This window comes from Peromyscus eremicus, chromosome 5 (genome assembly GCF_949786415.1).
Source record: "Peromyscus eremicus chromosome 5, PerEre_H2_v1, whole genome shotgun sequence".
Taxonomy (NCBI): domain Eukaryota; kingdom Metazoa; phylum Chordata; class Mammalia; order Rodentia; family Cricetidae; genus Peromyscus; species Peromyscus eremicus.
In genome coordinates, this window is record NC_081420.1 from 128,289,269 (window position 1) to 128,306,262 (window position 16,994).

Sequence of the window (16,994 nt, forward strand, 5' to 3'; positions counted from 1 at the left end):
TGGTATTTTAATGATTACTATCCACTTCTAAATCTTAAACATGTTTAATTTTAATCTTTCTAATGCATTCATCATGCTTACTTGGCCGCATGACCCTTGAAAGTCATGTAGCCTTTTGCTATATAAACAATGCCTAGAAAAACACATCTGCATATACGTCTTCAGGTACATAATCTTAGGATCAATTCCTAGAGAGAATTGCATTTTAAAGCACAACATAAGAACTTTAAAAAGTTTCCAGGGTTTAGGTTTCCAGGGCTGGCCAGATGGCTTAGCAATTAAGAGCACTTGTTGCTCTTGCAGAGGACCCGGGTTCAGTTCTCAGCATCCATCTGGTGTCAGTAACTCCAGCCCCAGGGAATCTGATGCCCTCTTCTGGATGCCCTCTTTTGATGTCCCAGGGACACCAGGCATGCTTGTGATATACACACATATATGCAGGATGGTTTAGGGTTACTATGGCTGTGATGAAATGCCATGACCATGAGCAACTTGGGGAGGAAAGGGTTCATTTGCCTTATCACTGTTCATCACCAAAGAAGTCAGGACAGGAACTCAAACAGAGAAGGGACCTGGAGGCAGGAGCTCATGCAGACCATGGAGGGGAGCTGCTTACTGCCTTGCTTCCAATGGTTTGCTCAGCCTGCTTTCTTATAGAACCCAGACCCACCATTTCAGAGGTGGCTCCACCCAGAGAGGGCTGGGCTTTCCCATGTCAATCACTAACTAAAAAAATGCCCTAGAGGCTTGCCTATAGCCTGGTCATATAAGGCATTTTCTCAACTGAAGCTCCCTCCTCTCCAATGACTCTAGCTCATGTCAAGTTAACATAAAACTAGCCAGCACAAAGGTAAGACAACCATACCCATAAAATATATAAAATACAAATCTACAAAAAATTAAAAATAATGAAAAAAATTTCATCTGGATATTCCAGTGCCTGTTGCTCGAATGTTAAAAGATCTTATTAATAAAAAAAAAAAAAAACCTGGAGCCTGATATTGGGGTAAATGCTGAAAGATCAGAGAAATAGAGCAAGCCACAGCCACCACCTCTTACCTCACCAACTCCTCAGCCTGAAAGAGCCTCTAATTGAAAGAGACGTTTATGCCAAAAAGCCTTTAGTTCCTGTCTCCTCAGGCCTTATATACCTTTCTCCATCCACCTATCACTTCCTGGGATTAATGGCATGTGTGCTTTCCAGCACTGGGATTAAAGGTGTGAGCCACCACTGCCTGGCTCTGCTTCTCTCCTAGACTGATTCAATCTCATGTAGTCCAGGGTGGCTTTGAACTCACAGAGATCCAGACGGATCTCTGCCTCCTGAGTGCTAGGATTAAAGGTGTGTGTCACCACTGCCTGGCATCTATGTTTAATCTAGTGGCTAGTTCTGTTCTCTGATCTCCAGGCAGATTTTATTAGGGTACACAATACATCACCACAAGTGCCGACCTGTAATTGCAGCACTCGGGAGTCTGAGGCAGAAGGGTCAGGCATTCCTCGGGTATATGAGACTCTGTCTCAGAACATATAAACCAACAATAAATAAACACATTCCACTGTCAAGTGCCTTTACTCTTTATTTTTGAAGCTGTTTCACAATGAGTTTATTGGTTTTGCTTGTTGTGATGAATGTGTACTTTTTAAAGCAATTACTTCTTTTACTTTAAAATTTTTTTGTTTATTTATATTTTTTGATTTTATATCCCAACCTAAGTTTTCCCTCCTTCCTCTCCTCCAAGTCCCCCCACCCCCATCACTCCTCCTCCTCTGTCGGGTAGTCGGGGCGGGCAGGAGCCTTTACTCTTAAGATGAGGAAGTGTTTTATCTGAGAACTGCAGTGCTGTGAGGACGTGCTTGCTGAGTCCTGTCCCATGTCCCCTATAATAATCAGCTTTGCAGCTGCTGTGATTAAAAAAAACCACCATGACCAAGGCAACTTACAGAAGGAAGGGTTGGTCTTGGGCTTGTGGTTATGGAGGGTTAGAGTCCATCACCATCACGGCAGACAAGCATGGCAGCTGTAGCAGCAAGCTGAGAGCTCACATCTCTGCCTTCACAAACAGGAAGCAGAGAGCGCTAACTGGGAATGCTGCACGGCTTTGGAATCTCAGTTCCCACCTCCAGTGACATACTTCCTCCATTTAGGCTAGACCTCCTAAACTGCCCAAACAGCTCCACCAACTGGGAACCAAGCATTCAAATTCTTGAGACTACGGGGTACTATCTCATTCAAACCACCACATCCCTTTAATGGAGTTTCAAAAGAGTTGATGTGGTGAACCCCACAGAGATATGCGTCCTGAGGTAGCAATCTGGCCCTGCTCCTTGACTCTCTAGTGGAAGCACTGACGCCCTTTTGGCAGAGGACAAGTTCACCCTGCAGCTTGTAATAGAGCACAATTGTCCTCTGTGCTGCTCTGCTGCTGGTGTCCGGCACCAGCTGTAAAATGGCCAGCCACACTCTCCTGGTTCCTGGTAGTCATGTCACCAGGAGCAAGGGGAGTTTCTTAGAAGGATGTGCCCGGCAAATGTGAGACTCCCATCAGGGCCACGAAGTGCAGTGTCAACTGTAGGAACACCACTTGCCTGTGTGTGTCAGACACTGGTGATTCTCAGCAAATCCATGTGGACATGAGTGCACTCTGGCAGTTATTGGGGCAGTTTGGTGGAATTTGCTGGGTTTTCTCCTGAGTATATGAGTTTACAATTCCCTGTCATCTATGAAGTTAGGTGTGGTCATATGACTTGCTTTCATCAATGAAATGTTAGCCTGTGTCTCTTCCAGAGAGAAGCTTTAAGAGCTAGCCTATATGGCTTGCCCCGGACTTCCCTTCTGAAGCACAGGTGAGTGCCCTAGCTTGCCCCCGACCCCATCCCTGGGCACCAGCCACTCCGGGGAAGACCTGCCCAACTTGGCCCCAGGTTCTGGTCACCGCGCAGGTTCCCTTCTAGCCCCACCGGGAAGGATCCCCTTCTCCAAGACCCCTGGCAGACCCTGCAGTCTCCACGCCCTGCCCCCACCCCCATCCGCCTGAGCCCCAAGCCTCTTCCTGAGACTTAGAGGCCGGCCCCCAGCTCCCATCTTGCCCTGGACTTCCCTTCTGAAGCACAGGTGAGTGCCCTAGCTTGCCCGCGACCCCATCCCTGGGCACCAGCCACTCCGGGGAAGACCTGCCCAACTTGGCCCCAGGTTCTGGTCACCAGGCAGGTTCCCTTCTAGCCCCACCAGGAAGGATCCCCTTCTCCAAGACCCCTGGCAGACCCTGCAGTCTCCACGCCCTGCCCCCACCCCCATCCGCCTGAGCCCCAAGCCTCTTCCTGAGACTTAGAGGCCGGCCCCCAGCTCCCAGCTCCCATCTTGCCCCGGACTTCCCTTCTGAAGCACAGGTGAGTCCCCTAACTTGCCCCCGACCCCATCCCTGGGCACCAGCCACTCGGGAAGACCTGTCCAACTTGGCCCCAGGTTCTGGTCACCGGGCAAGTTTCCTTCTAGCCCCACCGGGAAGGATCCCCTTCTCCAAGACCCCTGGTAGACCCTGCAGTCTCCACGCCCTGACCCCACGCCCATCCGCCCAAGCCCCAAGCCTCTTCTTGAGACTTAGAGGCTGGCCCCCAGCTCCCATCTTGCCCCGGATTTCCCATCTGGAGGAGAGAGAGAGAGAGAGAGAGAGAGAGAGAGAGAGAGAGGAGAGCGGAGAGCACCCATCCTCCCCCGACTTCCCTTCTGAACAAGAGCTCCCATCCTGCCCCGGACTTCCAATTTGGACAAGAGAGCTCCCATCTGGACAAGAGAGAGAGACTTCCTGAATCTGTCAGCTCTGTCTGAACCAAGTGTGCGGATAAGGCCAAGAACGAACCACAAGGAGATGGGCAGACGTCAAGGCAGAAACACATACAACAAAATGAATAGCAATACACCATCACCAGGCCCTAGCCCTCCTCCAACACCTAGACCTGAACATCAGAAATTGGAAGAAGCAGAAGAAAATAGCCTTATGAATGTCATCATGAAGAAGCTAGAGGCTCGTGTAGAGGAAAAGACAAAAAAATGTGAAGAACGCTGTAAACAACTAGAGGAAAGGGCAAACAAATTAGAAGAAATCAAAAAAGTCCTGGAAGAGAACAATAAAATACTGAAAGAAAATCAAGAAAAATCAATGAAACAAATGAAGGAAACAGTCCAAGACCTGAAAAGGGAAATAGAAAAAATGAAGAAGACACAAACAGAGGGAATGCTGGAAATAGAAAATCTGAGAAAACGATTGGGAACTTCAGATGCAAGTATAATCAACAGAATGCAAGAGATGGAAGAAAGAATCTCTAGCGTTGAAGATACAATAGAAGAAATAGATTCATCAGTCAAAGAAAACACTAAAGTCAACAAAGTCATGAACCAAAATGTCCAAGAAATTTGGGACACCATGAAAAGACCAAACCTACGAATAATAGGGGTAGAAGAAGGAGAAGAATACCAACTCAAGGGCACAGAAAATATATCCAACAAGATCATAGAAGAAAACTTTCCCAACTTAAAGAAGGAAATGCCTATGAAGATACAGGAAGCCTATAGAACACCAAACAGACTAGACCCCCCAAAAAAGTCCCCTCGCCACATAATAATTAAACAATTAAATGTACAGAATAAAGAAAGAATATTAAGAGCAGCAAAGGAAAAAGGCCAAGTGACATATAAAGGCAAACCTATCAGAATAACACCCGATTTCTCAATGGAGACTTTGAAAGCCAGAAGGTCCTGGACAGATGTAATGCAGACACTAAGAGACCATGGATGCCAGCCTAGACTCATATACCCAGCAAAACTTTCAATCATCATAGATGGAGTGAACAAGACATTCCATGACAAAGCCAGATTTAAACAATATTTATCCACAAACCCAGCCCTACAGAAAGCACTAGAAGGAAAATTCCAACCTAAGGAAGTCAGATACACCCTCGAAAACACAGGCAATAGATAAAGCCACAGCAGTAAACCCCAACGAAGAAAAGTACACACACATCACCACCAAAAAATAACAGGAATGAACAATCACTGGACATTAATATCCCTCAATATCAATGGACTTAATTCACCTATAAAAAGACATAGGCTTACAGAATGGATACGAAAGCAGGACCCATCTTTCTGCTGCATACAAGAAACACATCTCAAATTCAAAGATAGACACTACCTAAAAATAAAAGGCTGGGAAAAGACTTTCCAATCAAATGGTCTTAAGAAACAAGTGGGTGTAGCCATCCTGATATCCAGCAAAATAGACTTCAAACTAAAATCAATCAAAAGAGATCAAGAAGGGCATTACATACTCATCACAGGAAAGATCCACCAAGATGAAGTCTCAATTCTGAACATTTATGCCCCAAACACAAGGGCACCCACATATGTAAAAGAAACATTATTAAAGCTTAAATCACATATAAAACCCCACACATTAATAGTGGGAGACCTCAACACCCCACTTTCACCACTGGACAGATCCCCCAAATCGAAACTTAACAGAGAAATAAAGGACTTAATTGATGTCATGACTCAAATGGACTTAATCGACATCTACAGAACATTCCATCCTAACAAAAAAGAATATACCTTCTTCTCAGCACCCCATGGAACCTTCTCAAAAATCGACCACATACTTGGTCACAAAACAAATCTAAACAGATACAAAACAATTGGAATAACCTCCTGTGTTCTATCAGACCACCATGGTCTAAAGTTGCATTTCAACAACAACAAAAACTACAGAAAACCTACAATCTCATGGAAACTGAGCAATACCCAACTGAATCACCAATGGGTTAAGGAAGAAATAAAGAAAGAAATTAAAGACTTCCTAGAGATCAATGAAAATGAAGACACCACATATCCAAACCTATGGGACACTATGAAAGCAGTACTAAGAGGGAAATTCATAGCACTAAACGCCCACATAAATAAGCTGGAGAAATCTCACACTAGTGACTTAACAGCACACCTGAAAGTTCTAGAACAGGAAGAAGCAAAGTCTCCCAGGAAAAATAGATGCCAGGAAATTATCAAAGTGAGAGCTGAAATCAATAAAATAGAAACAAAGAGAACAATACAAAAAATTAATGAAACAAAGAGTTGGTTCTTTGAGAAAATCAACAAGATAGACAAGCCCTTATCCAAACTAACCAAAAGACAGAGAGAGAGCATCCAAATCAACAAAATCAGAAATGAAAAGGGGGACATAACAACAGACATTGAGGAAATCCAGAGAATCATCAGGTCATACTTCAAAAACCTCTATTCCACAAAACTGGAAAACCTAAAAGAAACGGATAATTTTCTGGATAGTTACCACATACCTAAATTAAATCAAGACCAGATAAACTACTTAAATAGTCCAATAACCCCTAACGAAATAGAAACAGTCATTAAAAGTCTCCCAACCAAAAAAAGCCCAGGACCAGATGGTTTCAGTGCAGAATTCTACCAGATCTTCAAAGAAGAGTTAATACCAATACTCTCTAAATTGTTCCATACAATAGAAACAGAAGGAACATTACCAAACTCCTTCTATGAGGCTACAATTACCCTGATTCCCAAACCAAACAAGGATACAACAAAGAAAGAGAACTACAGACCAATCTCCCTCATGAACATTGATGCAAAAATACTCAATAAAATACTGGCAAACAGACTCCAAGAACACATCAAAACAATTATCCACCATGATCAAGTAGGATTCATTCCAGGGATGCAAGGATGGTTCAACATATGAAAGTCTGTCAATGTGATGCACCATATAAACAAACTCAAAGAAAAAAACCACATGATTATCTCACTAGATGCTGAAAAGGCATTTGACAAAATCCAACACCCCTTCATGATAAAGGTCTTGGAGCGATCAGGAATACAGGGAACATACCTAAACATAATAAAGGCAATTTACAGCAAGCCAACAGCCAACATCAAATTAAATGGAGAGAAACTCAAAGCAATTCCACTAAAATCAGGAACGAGGCAAGGCTGTCCGCTCTCCCCATACTTATTCAATATAGTACTTGAAATTCTAGCCAGAGCAATAAGAAAACATAAAGAGATTAAGGGGATACAAATTGGAAAGGAAGAAGTCAAGCTTTCCCTATTTGCAGATGACATGATAGTATACTTGAGCAACCCCAAAGATTCCACCAAGGAACTGATACAACTTATAAACACCTTCAGCAACATAGCAGGATACAAGATCAACTCAAAAAAATCAGTAGCCCTCCTATATACAATGGACAAAAAAGCGGAGAAGGAAATCAGAGATACATCACCCTTTACTATAGCCACAAATGACATAAAATACCTTGGGGTAACACTAGCCAAGCAAGTGAAGGACCTATATGACAAGAACTTTAAGTCCCTGAAAAAAGAAATTGAAGAAGATGTCAGAAAATGGAAAGATCTCCCATGCTCATGGATAGGCAGAACTAACATAGTAAAAATGGCAATCTTACCAAAAGCAATCTACAGATTCAATGCAATCCCCATCAAAATACCAACACAATTCTTCACAGACCTGGAAAGAATAATACTCAACTTCATATGGAAAAACAAAAAACCCAGGATAGCCAAAAGAATCCTGTACAATAAAACAACCTCTGGAGGCATCACGATCCCTGACTTCAAGCTATACTATAGAGCTACAGTAATAAAAACAGCTTGGTACTGGCATAAAAACCGACATGTGGACCAATGGAATTGAATTGAAGACCCTGACATTAATCCGCACATGTATGAACAAATAATTTTTGACAAAGAAGCCAAAAGTGCACAATGGAAAAAAGAAAGCATCTTCAACAAATGGTGCTGGCAAAACTGGATATCAACATGTAGAAGGCTGCAAATAGATCCATATCTATCACCGTGCACAAAACTTAAGTCCAAGTGGATCAAGGACCTCAACATAAATCCAGCTACTCTGAACCTGCTAGAAGAGAAAGTAGGAAGTAGTCTTGAATGCATTGGCATAGGAGACCACTTTCTAAATAGAACACCAGTAGCACAGACACTGAGAGAAACAATCAATCAATGGGACCTCTTGAAACTGAGAAGCTTTTGTAGGGCAAAGGATACGGTCAACAAAGCAAAGCGACAGCCTACAGAATGGGAAAAGATATTCACCAATCCCACATCTGACAGAGGACTGATATCCAGAATATATAAGGAACTCAAGAAATTAGACATCAAAATGCCCAACAGTCCAATTAAGAAATGGGCTATAGAACTAAACAGAGAATTCTCAACAGAGGAAACTCAAATGGCTGAAAGACATTTAAGGAATTGCTCAACATCCCTAATCATCAGGGAAATGCAAATCAAAACAACTCTGAGATACCACCTTACGCCTGTCAGAATGGCTAAGATCAAAAATACTGAAGACACCTTATGCTGGAGAGGATGTGGAGCTAGGGGAACTCTCCTCCACTGCTGGTGGGAATGCAAGCTTGTACAACCACTTTGGAAATCAATATTGCGATTTCTTAGAAAATTGGGAATCCATCTCCCCCAAGATCCAGCCATACCACTCTTGGGCATATACCCAAGGAATGCTCAACCACACCACAAGAGCACTTGTTCAGCTATGTTCATATCAGCATTGTTTGTAATAGCCAGAACATGGAAACAACCTAGATGCACTTCAACTGAAGAATGGATAAACAAAATGTGGTACATATACACAATGGAATACTACTCAGCAGAGAAAAACAATGACATCATGAGGTTTGCAGACAAATGGATGGATCTAGAAAAAATCATCCTGAGTGAGGTATCCCAGACTCAGAAAGACAAACATGGTATGTACTCACTCATAACAGGATACTAGATGTGGAACAAGGATGACTGGACTGCTACTCACATCACCAGGCAGGCTACCTGGAAAACAGGACCCCAAGAAAGACACAGGGATCGCCCAATGACAGAGAAATGGAATGAGATCTACATGAACAGCCTGGACATGAGTGGGGGTAGTGAAGGGCGAGGGTCGAGGGAAAGAGAGCTTGGGTGAGTGGGAGATCCCAGCTGGATCAACAACAGAGAGGGAGAACAAGGAATAGGAGACCATGGTAAATGAAGACCACATGAGAATAGGAAGAAACAAAGTGCTAGAGAGGCACACAGAAATCCACAAAGATACCCCCACAACAGACTGCTGGCAATGGTCGAGAGACAGTCCGAACTGACCTACTCTGGTGATGGGATGGCCAAACACCCTAATTGTCATGCTAGAAACCTCATCCAACTACTGAGGGATCTGGATGCAGAGATCCATGACTAGGCCCCAGGTGGATCTCTGGGAGTCCAATTAGCGAGAATGAGGAGGGTTTATATGAGCGAGAATTGTTGAGACCAAGGTCGGATAAAGCACAGAGACAAATAGCCAAACAAACGGAAACACATGAAATATGAACCAATGGCTGAGGGGTCACCAACTGGATCAGGCCCTCTGCGTGGGTGAGACAGTTGATTGGCCTGATCTGTTTGGGAGGCATCCAGGCAGTGGCACCGGGTGCTGTGCTCATTGCATGAGTCAGCTGTTTGAAACCTGGGGCCAATGCAGGGTCCCTTGGCTCGGCCTGGGAGGAGGGGACTGGACCTACCTGGACTGAATCCACCAGGTTGATCTCAGTCTGTGGGGAAGGCTTTGCCCTGGAGGAGATTGGAATGGGGGGCGGGCTGGGGGGAAGGTGAGGGGGGCGGGAGGGGGGAGAACAAGGGAATCTGGCTGATATGTAGAACTGAATTGTATTGCAAAATAAAAATTAAAAAAAAAAAGAGCTAGCCTATATGATTGGTTCCTTTCCTACTGTGGCACGGAGACAGGCCACATTCAACATGCCAGATACTCTGTCAATCAGGATCTCAAAGTGAGGGCACATAACTGAACCTCTAGACAACCTGTGAGTCATGGGGAGTTTGAATGAGCAAAGTTCTTTATTTTACTTATTTTTTATGTTCTTATTAATATATGTTAATCAACAGCTAGTTACTATAAGACATGGATGGTATGGGATTGTCAATATAACATAGCCTATCCTGTTCTGATAAAAAACTGACATCAGAGTGGTCATTCATTCCTCAAAGAAGAATCAGGGTGTGTCCTTAAATACTTTGGCTGCTGTCCGCCTGTTCTCCACTCCAGGGGCTTAACTAGTCATTGGTTCTGAATCGGAATGGAAGGGGCAGGAATCAAAAGCTCTTTTCTTTGGGAGTAGGGCTCCAGGATATCAGACTGATGGATATTTCATTATGTGGATTATCAAGTTGGAAAAAACAGAAACAGCTCATATTGACAGTGCGTGTGCATGTGCACACACACACACACACACACACACACACACACACACACGAGCATTCTAGAGGAGATTGGCTTAAGAGAATGAGATTCAGACAATATCCTCCGGACACTATCTCTCCATCACTTCCCTCTGCTTTCATTTGTGTGGCTTTAATGTCACACAGCCCTGTGCCTTAGGGGATCGCAGGGGATCGCAGGTTCCATCTCTAGTTTAGCACCCCAGTGGGGACGCGTTTTTGTCCTCAGCAACAAGCCTGGACGAAATGACTAGTGTGAATGTGACTGTGGAGGAAATGGAATCCACACACCGGTGTGCAGCAGGTCAGCAGCGGCTCTTGAAATTTTCAAAGCTGCCCCTGTCACTGCAGAAGGAAAGAATCAGGATACCAAGGAGAGACACAGCTTCAGAGTTCAGGTCCCAGTGACAAATCCCAGGGCAGCCTGAGAAATGGAGCCACAGCCATGAAGAATTGAGGCTACCTGCAAGGAATACTGGGGTCACACCCATGGAGCACTGGGGCCACACTAGTCAAGTTTTGAGGACCACACCGTGGGGTATAGGGGTCAACCCCACGGCACACTGGGACTCTGGCAGCAGGTGTGGCCATGGGGTCAGGAAGCATCTGTACTTCAAGCTGTGGCTCCTGTACATGCAAAAAGAGAAGTGGCCCCCAGTTAGACTTCTGTCCCAGAAGTGATATTTCACCCCAAGGGGACTTCAGGAGCATGTCTGTGTAGGATGACTCTGACTAATTTGAGGCCGGAGATGATATGCCAGACTAGAACCAGGTTCTCCCGCACACATGATGATACTTGGAACAGACTCAGAAGTATGACCACGATCACTGTTTTAGCTGTAATGTTTTATTGAACATATACCCTGTGCTTGACATTCCTCTAGGGGCTGAGGCTTGATATCAATGGATGTCAACGTAGATTGCACGGTGAGTGTAGACAAACATAACGATCAGTTCTGATGCTAACTACTATAAAGGAAAAATAACAGGGAAATGTGGCCGAGAATGGCAAGGTTATCTTAGACACTTCTTGGAGAAGGGCCATTGGAGCTAAGACTGCTGGGAGGCCTTAATCACAGGAAGACTTAGGGATGGGGCTTTCTGGAAGGAGGAAAAAGCAAAAGTTCCTGGAGGTAGAGAACTTGGCATCCGGTAATGTTGGAGAGAAAGTGAGTGAGGGCAGAGGATGGAGAGCGAGAGGAGAGACAGGAAGTGGATGTGGCAAGGCAGACAGGAATGGAACTGGCCAGCCCTTGTTGGCCATGGCACAAGGTTTCACTTTTGTCCTCAATGCTCTAGACACCACACAGGACTCATTGCCACAGGGATTCCTAGAGCTGTCCAGTGACCTGTCCTTCTCTGGAGTTGGCTCCTGACATCAGCAAGTGAGCTGGTCCCTTGCTCAATGTCCTCTCTCAGGCTCTGTGCAACTTGGAGTGTCAGCCAGGTGTGGCTTCTTCAGGACCAGGCTCCCCTTCCTCCCACTGAAAACATCTGGTCCAGTACACAAGGGTGTCTGGTCAGGTTTCCCTTAAGTTCCCAGAGCCTGGAATGACACTTGTCATACAAGGAGTTTAAAGAGAGAGTGTCCCCAGAAGAGCCTTACAAAGAAATGAGAAAGCTGAGCTGAGAAGGTACCATGAAGAATCATTTTAGCTGACCGTTGGTTCATATGGTCATCTTGAAGCATAAGAAGCAGGTTTCACACCTGCTGCCAATCACTGCCTGCAGGGCTCTGCAGGCCACAGGTAAAAACTCTAAGCCTCAGGCTTCTCCAGACAGATGATTCTCATCAGCCAAAGACAGGCCTTCAGAGAAAGGCACAACTGGGGATGATCAGCAGCCTGAGCTTGGAGTGGACCCAGTTTGTAACGAGTCCATTGGGAAGGTCTTAGGGTACTATGAGGAGCAGTCTACGTTTCTTTAGCGGAAAGCTCCGAGCTGGGTCAAAGATTGAAGCAGATATGGATCAGATGCCCCAGACTGGTATCAGAAGCCAGTTAGTCCCTGGATTCTTGCTGTAGGTGAATTGTACATAATGCTAGACTTGTTGGACCAGTTAGGATGGGGGGAAAGGAAAATGGGGCACCTTCAGGCCTGTGCTTTATAAGTGATGTCACCTTTGTGGCTGCTCAGCCACTCTCTGCATTTTACAGATGGTAACAGTGTCCTCAAGGCTGTGTGGCTGACCTACAGGACATGGCTGGCTAGTTAGTAGATGTCTTAATCACTGTTCTATAGCTGTGAAGAGACACCATGACCAAGATAACTCTTCTAAAAGAAAGTATTTAATTGGGGACTGGCTTACAGTTCAGAAGGTTAGTCCATGATCATCATGGCAGCGAGCATGGTGGCAATATGGTGCTGAAGTAGTATGTGAGAGCTACATCCTGATCCACAGGCAGAAGGCAGTGAAGCCTCAAAGCCCAACCCTAGGGACACACCTCCTCCAACAAGGCCACACCTCCTCCAACAAAGCCACACTTCCTAACCCTTTGCTGACATCTCATCAACAGGAGACTAAGCATACAAACATTTGAGCCTATAGCAGCTAATCTCATTCAAACCACCACAGTAGGAAAACTAGAATTTGAATTTAACCACCTCCAGCCCTGACTCTGGTAGTGGCTCAGAAGTGGGAGTGAATGTCAGCCTCAGAGGCCAGGTCTCCAGAGCCCCATGGTGGCCATCACCATCTCCCTGGAGGACTGCACAGGCTGCTGTGGTTTTCTTTTGTTTGTTGTCTTTTTCTTTCTGAGAGAAGGTCTTATATACTGCAGGCTGGTCTTGAAGGCACTGCACAGCTGAGGATGGCCCAGAGCTTTCTTTGATCCTCCTGCCTCTGCCTCCTAGATGCTAGGAGTACAGATATGCACCATCACACCTGGCCTGTAGTTTTTCACTTCCATGTTATTCATCTGCCCCTCTGGTGGAAGCATTGAGGTTTACTCTTTCCTGTAGTTTTGTGCCCCAAGTCTTGTCAAATGCAGCCACAAAATATTAGACTGAAAAGCTCCTAAGTTTTGTTTTCTTTTATTTTTGTTGTCACATCCTTTACCTAATGCTCAGTAAGCATAGGAGTTATTTTTCCTTGTAGCTGTGACAGAATACCTGAAAAAGGTGCATTGAAGTAGGGAGGGTTTATCATGGCTGCCAGTTGGAGAGGACGTTATGGTAGGAAGTTATGGCAGCAGAATGGAAGGTCACATCGCATTCATAGTCAAGAAGCGGACCAAAATGAATGTCCATGTTCTCATGGTTGTAGCTAGAGTTTTCCTGCCTGGCCCACAGTCAGGACAAATCTCTGACACCCGCCAGTCCCACAGCCGCTCAGACCCAACCAAGTAAACACAGAGACTTATATTGCTTACAAACTGTATGGCCATACCAGGCTTCTTGCTAACTGTTCTTATAGCTTAAATTAATCCATTTCTATTAATCTATACCTTGCCACGTGGCTTGTGGCTTACCAGCATCTTCACATGCTGTTTGTCATCATAGCAGCTGGCAGTGTCTCTGACTCAGCCTTCCACTTCCCAGCTTTATTCTCCTCCTTGTCCCGCCTATACTTCCTGCCTGGCCACTGGCCAATCAGTGTTTTATTTATTGACTGATCAGAGCAACACATTTGCCATACAGAACATCCCACAGCACATGGTCTTCTGTTCATTCAGTTCAGGATCCCAGCGCAGGGAATGAACAGTGCCCCTTACAGTTGAGGTGAGTCTTCCCACCTCAATTAACCCAATCTGGAAATTTCTTTACAGACTTAGGAAGAAGTTTGTCTTCTTGGCAATTCTAGATCCTGTCAGCTGAGATATTAATCATCTCAAGACACTCCTTGTCAACTTGACACCCACTTTTTGCATATTTCAGTTCTTTTGAGAATACAACGATATCATTTCCCTCTTCCCTTTCCTCCTTCTAAACCCTCCCATATACCCCTTTTTGCTCTTTTTCAAAGTCATGACCTCTTTTTTTCATTAATTATTGCTACATGCATATATGTAATACATATATACATATACATTCCTTAACACATAAATATAGCCTGCTTGGTCTGTATAATGTTACTCTTATGTGTGTTCTCAGGGCTGACCATTTGGTGCCGGATAACCGGTTGGTTTCTCTTCCCCCAGTTGCCTGAGGTTCTTTGTGTAGAGCTGAGGCTTCGTGGCATCTCCCCCATCATCTTCAGCATGTCTGCTGCTGTTGTCCTGGCTCAGCCCACGGTTAGGCAGCCACGTGGGTGAGACTGTGGGTGTAGCTTCTGACCTTAGTGGAGATACAGTCGCACAGCAAACTCCCTGACCCTCTGGCCCTTACAGTCTTTCTGTCCCCTCTTTCTCAATGTTCCATGAGCCTTAGGTACAGGAGTTATTGTAGATAAATCCTTTTGGGACTGGGATCCACAACTCTGCATTTTGATTGGTTATAGTTTTCAGTAATGGTCTCCATCTGTTGCAAAGAGAAGTTTCCTTGATGGAGGGTAGATACTTCACTTATCTGTGGGTATAAGGAGAGATACTTAGAAGGTAGTTAGGGATTATGCTGGTTTAGTAAGATGGTGATTGTAGGTTCCCCTCTAAGAGCTATGACTTTATTGGGCCTGGGTAGTTGGCTAGATTTCCAGTACTAAGGATGGATGATTTCCCTCTTATCAATCAGGCCTTTAGTACAATGAGAGAGCTATTGGTTACTGCCAAGGTATGTGTGACATTACTGCAGCCTTAGTGCTATTGTGCAATGTAAGCTGTTGTGGTGGTTTGTAGGCATCATAACTAGGCAGGGTTGTTGTTTGTTTTCTGTTTTGGAAGCTTGCTTGGCACCTTTTGGTACCATGAAATATAGTACTCAGGGAGAGGTCTTTCAGGTCAGTTCCAGCTCAGGGGCTTTGGGTCATGAGTTTGAGGTGCATGACGTCTTCAGCAGTAGGGACTTACCTTCCACCTCTTGAGGGCAACAAGGGTAATAGCAATAGCCTATGATGTTTTGGGAGTCTCTTGGACAACCCTGACCAACAACTCAAGAAGTGGATTCTCATGCCTGGTGTTTGGGGTTGTTTTGTTTGTTTGTTTGTTTGTTTTTTGATGGTCCTTGGTTCTTGGAGAAGGATGAGAAATTTTAATTTATTATTTTTTTCTTCTCATAATTTTTTTCATTGATTCTTTGGGAATTTCACATTATGTACCCCAATCCCAATCATTTCCCAGTCCTTCCATGTCTGCCTTCCCCTCTTATAACCTCCCCACAAATAGAAAATTTAAAAAAATGCATTTCGCTCCTTTATCTTTCCTGCCTCTCCATCATATATTAATTTATTGTAGTGGCCTTGGGAGCTGCAGTATGTCATGAAGTATTTTCTTTTGCCCAAACAGCTTTACTTGCAAATATTCATTGCAATGAGTTGTTGGTCTGGTTCAAGGCCTCTGGCTTCTGGCATACCATCAATACTGGACCCTCACCAAAACTTCTCTCAGATATCCTGCTGTTGCCCCAGTCATGGAGATCCTGCGGCTGTGGTTCAGGTCCCTTCATGAACTCCAGCAGGTCATAGACAGGGTAGATATTGGGGTAGGCCAACTCAGAGCCCTGGATGTGGGCCTGGGTTGTAGCTGAGCTGGTCAGTCCAGGCCTCCACCAGGACTGCCCCTCTCAGACAAGGGTCAGGACCAGCTCTCCCATGCCCACACCATCGGGACCAGCTCTCCCATATGCGTGGTGAGGGGTGGGGACAACTCTCCTGTTGTGGTGGCCAGTGGGGGAGGGAACAGTTCTCCAAGGGCCATCCCAGGTTGAAGCCAGCTTTCTTGCACCCACACCATTAGGACTAGTTCTCCCAAGGGGGGGGTTAATTTAGATGATATATGTATATTTATATACAGACTGTGTGTTATAGGTTTCTTCAGTTAGTACTATGATGACTTAGGACCTTTTTAGACATCCTTGTGTTATTTTACCCTCCTTTCTCCTTCTATGTCTGTCTCCTACCCATAATTATTTCCCTTTTCCCTGAGCAGATCACTCATATCCTGCTATTCCCCTCTACTGCTCCCTACCTGCCTTTGCTGGCAATAGTCCCTTTTCTCTTTCCTTGTTTCTGCACTTACTATGGGATGTGCACTCGCATCTGAAGATTGGGAGCTAAAAGCCCCCAGTAAGAGAGAACATTTGAATCTTTTGGGATCTGGGTTACCTCAATCAAATATGACCTTTTCTATCGCTATCCATTATTCTGCAAAGTTCATAATTTCTTTTTTCTTTACAGCTGAATACTATTCCATAGTGTATATGGACCACATTTTCATCATCCATCTGTAGGCTGAAGAACATTTAGGTCACTTCTGTTTCCTAGCTAGTGTGAGGAGAGCAGCAATGAGCATGGCTGAGCAAGTGTCTGTGGAGCAGGATGTCAAGTGCTTTGGACGCATGCTTTGCTGGCCTTTGCCATTCTAGTGGGGTGAGATAAAATCTCAAAGTTGTTTTAATTTGCATTTCCCTAATTGCTAGTGATGGATGAACAATTTTTGAGATATTTCTTCGTCTTTTTTCCCTTCTTCTTTTAAAAACTTTTTGTTCAGGTCTCAGGCTCACTTTTTGAATGGGTATTTTATATTTATTTGTTTGTTTGTTTGTTTTACTTACT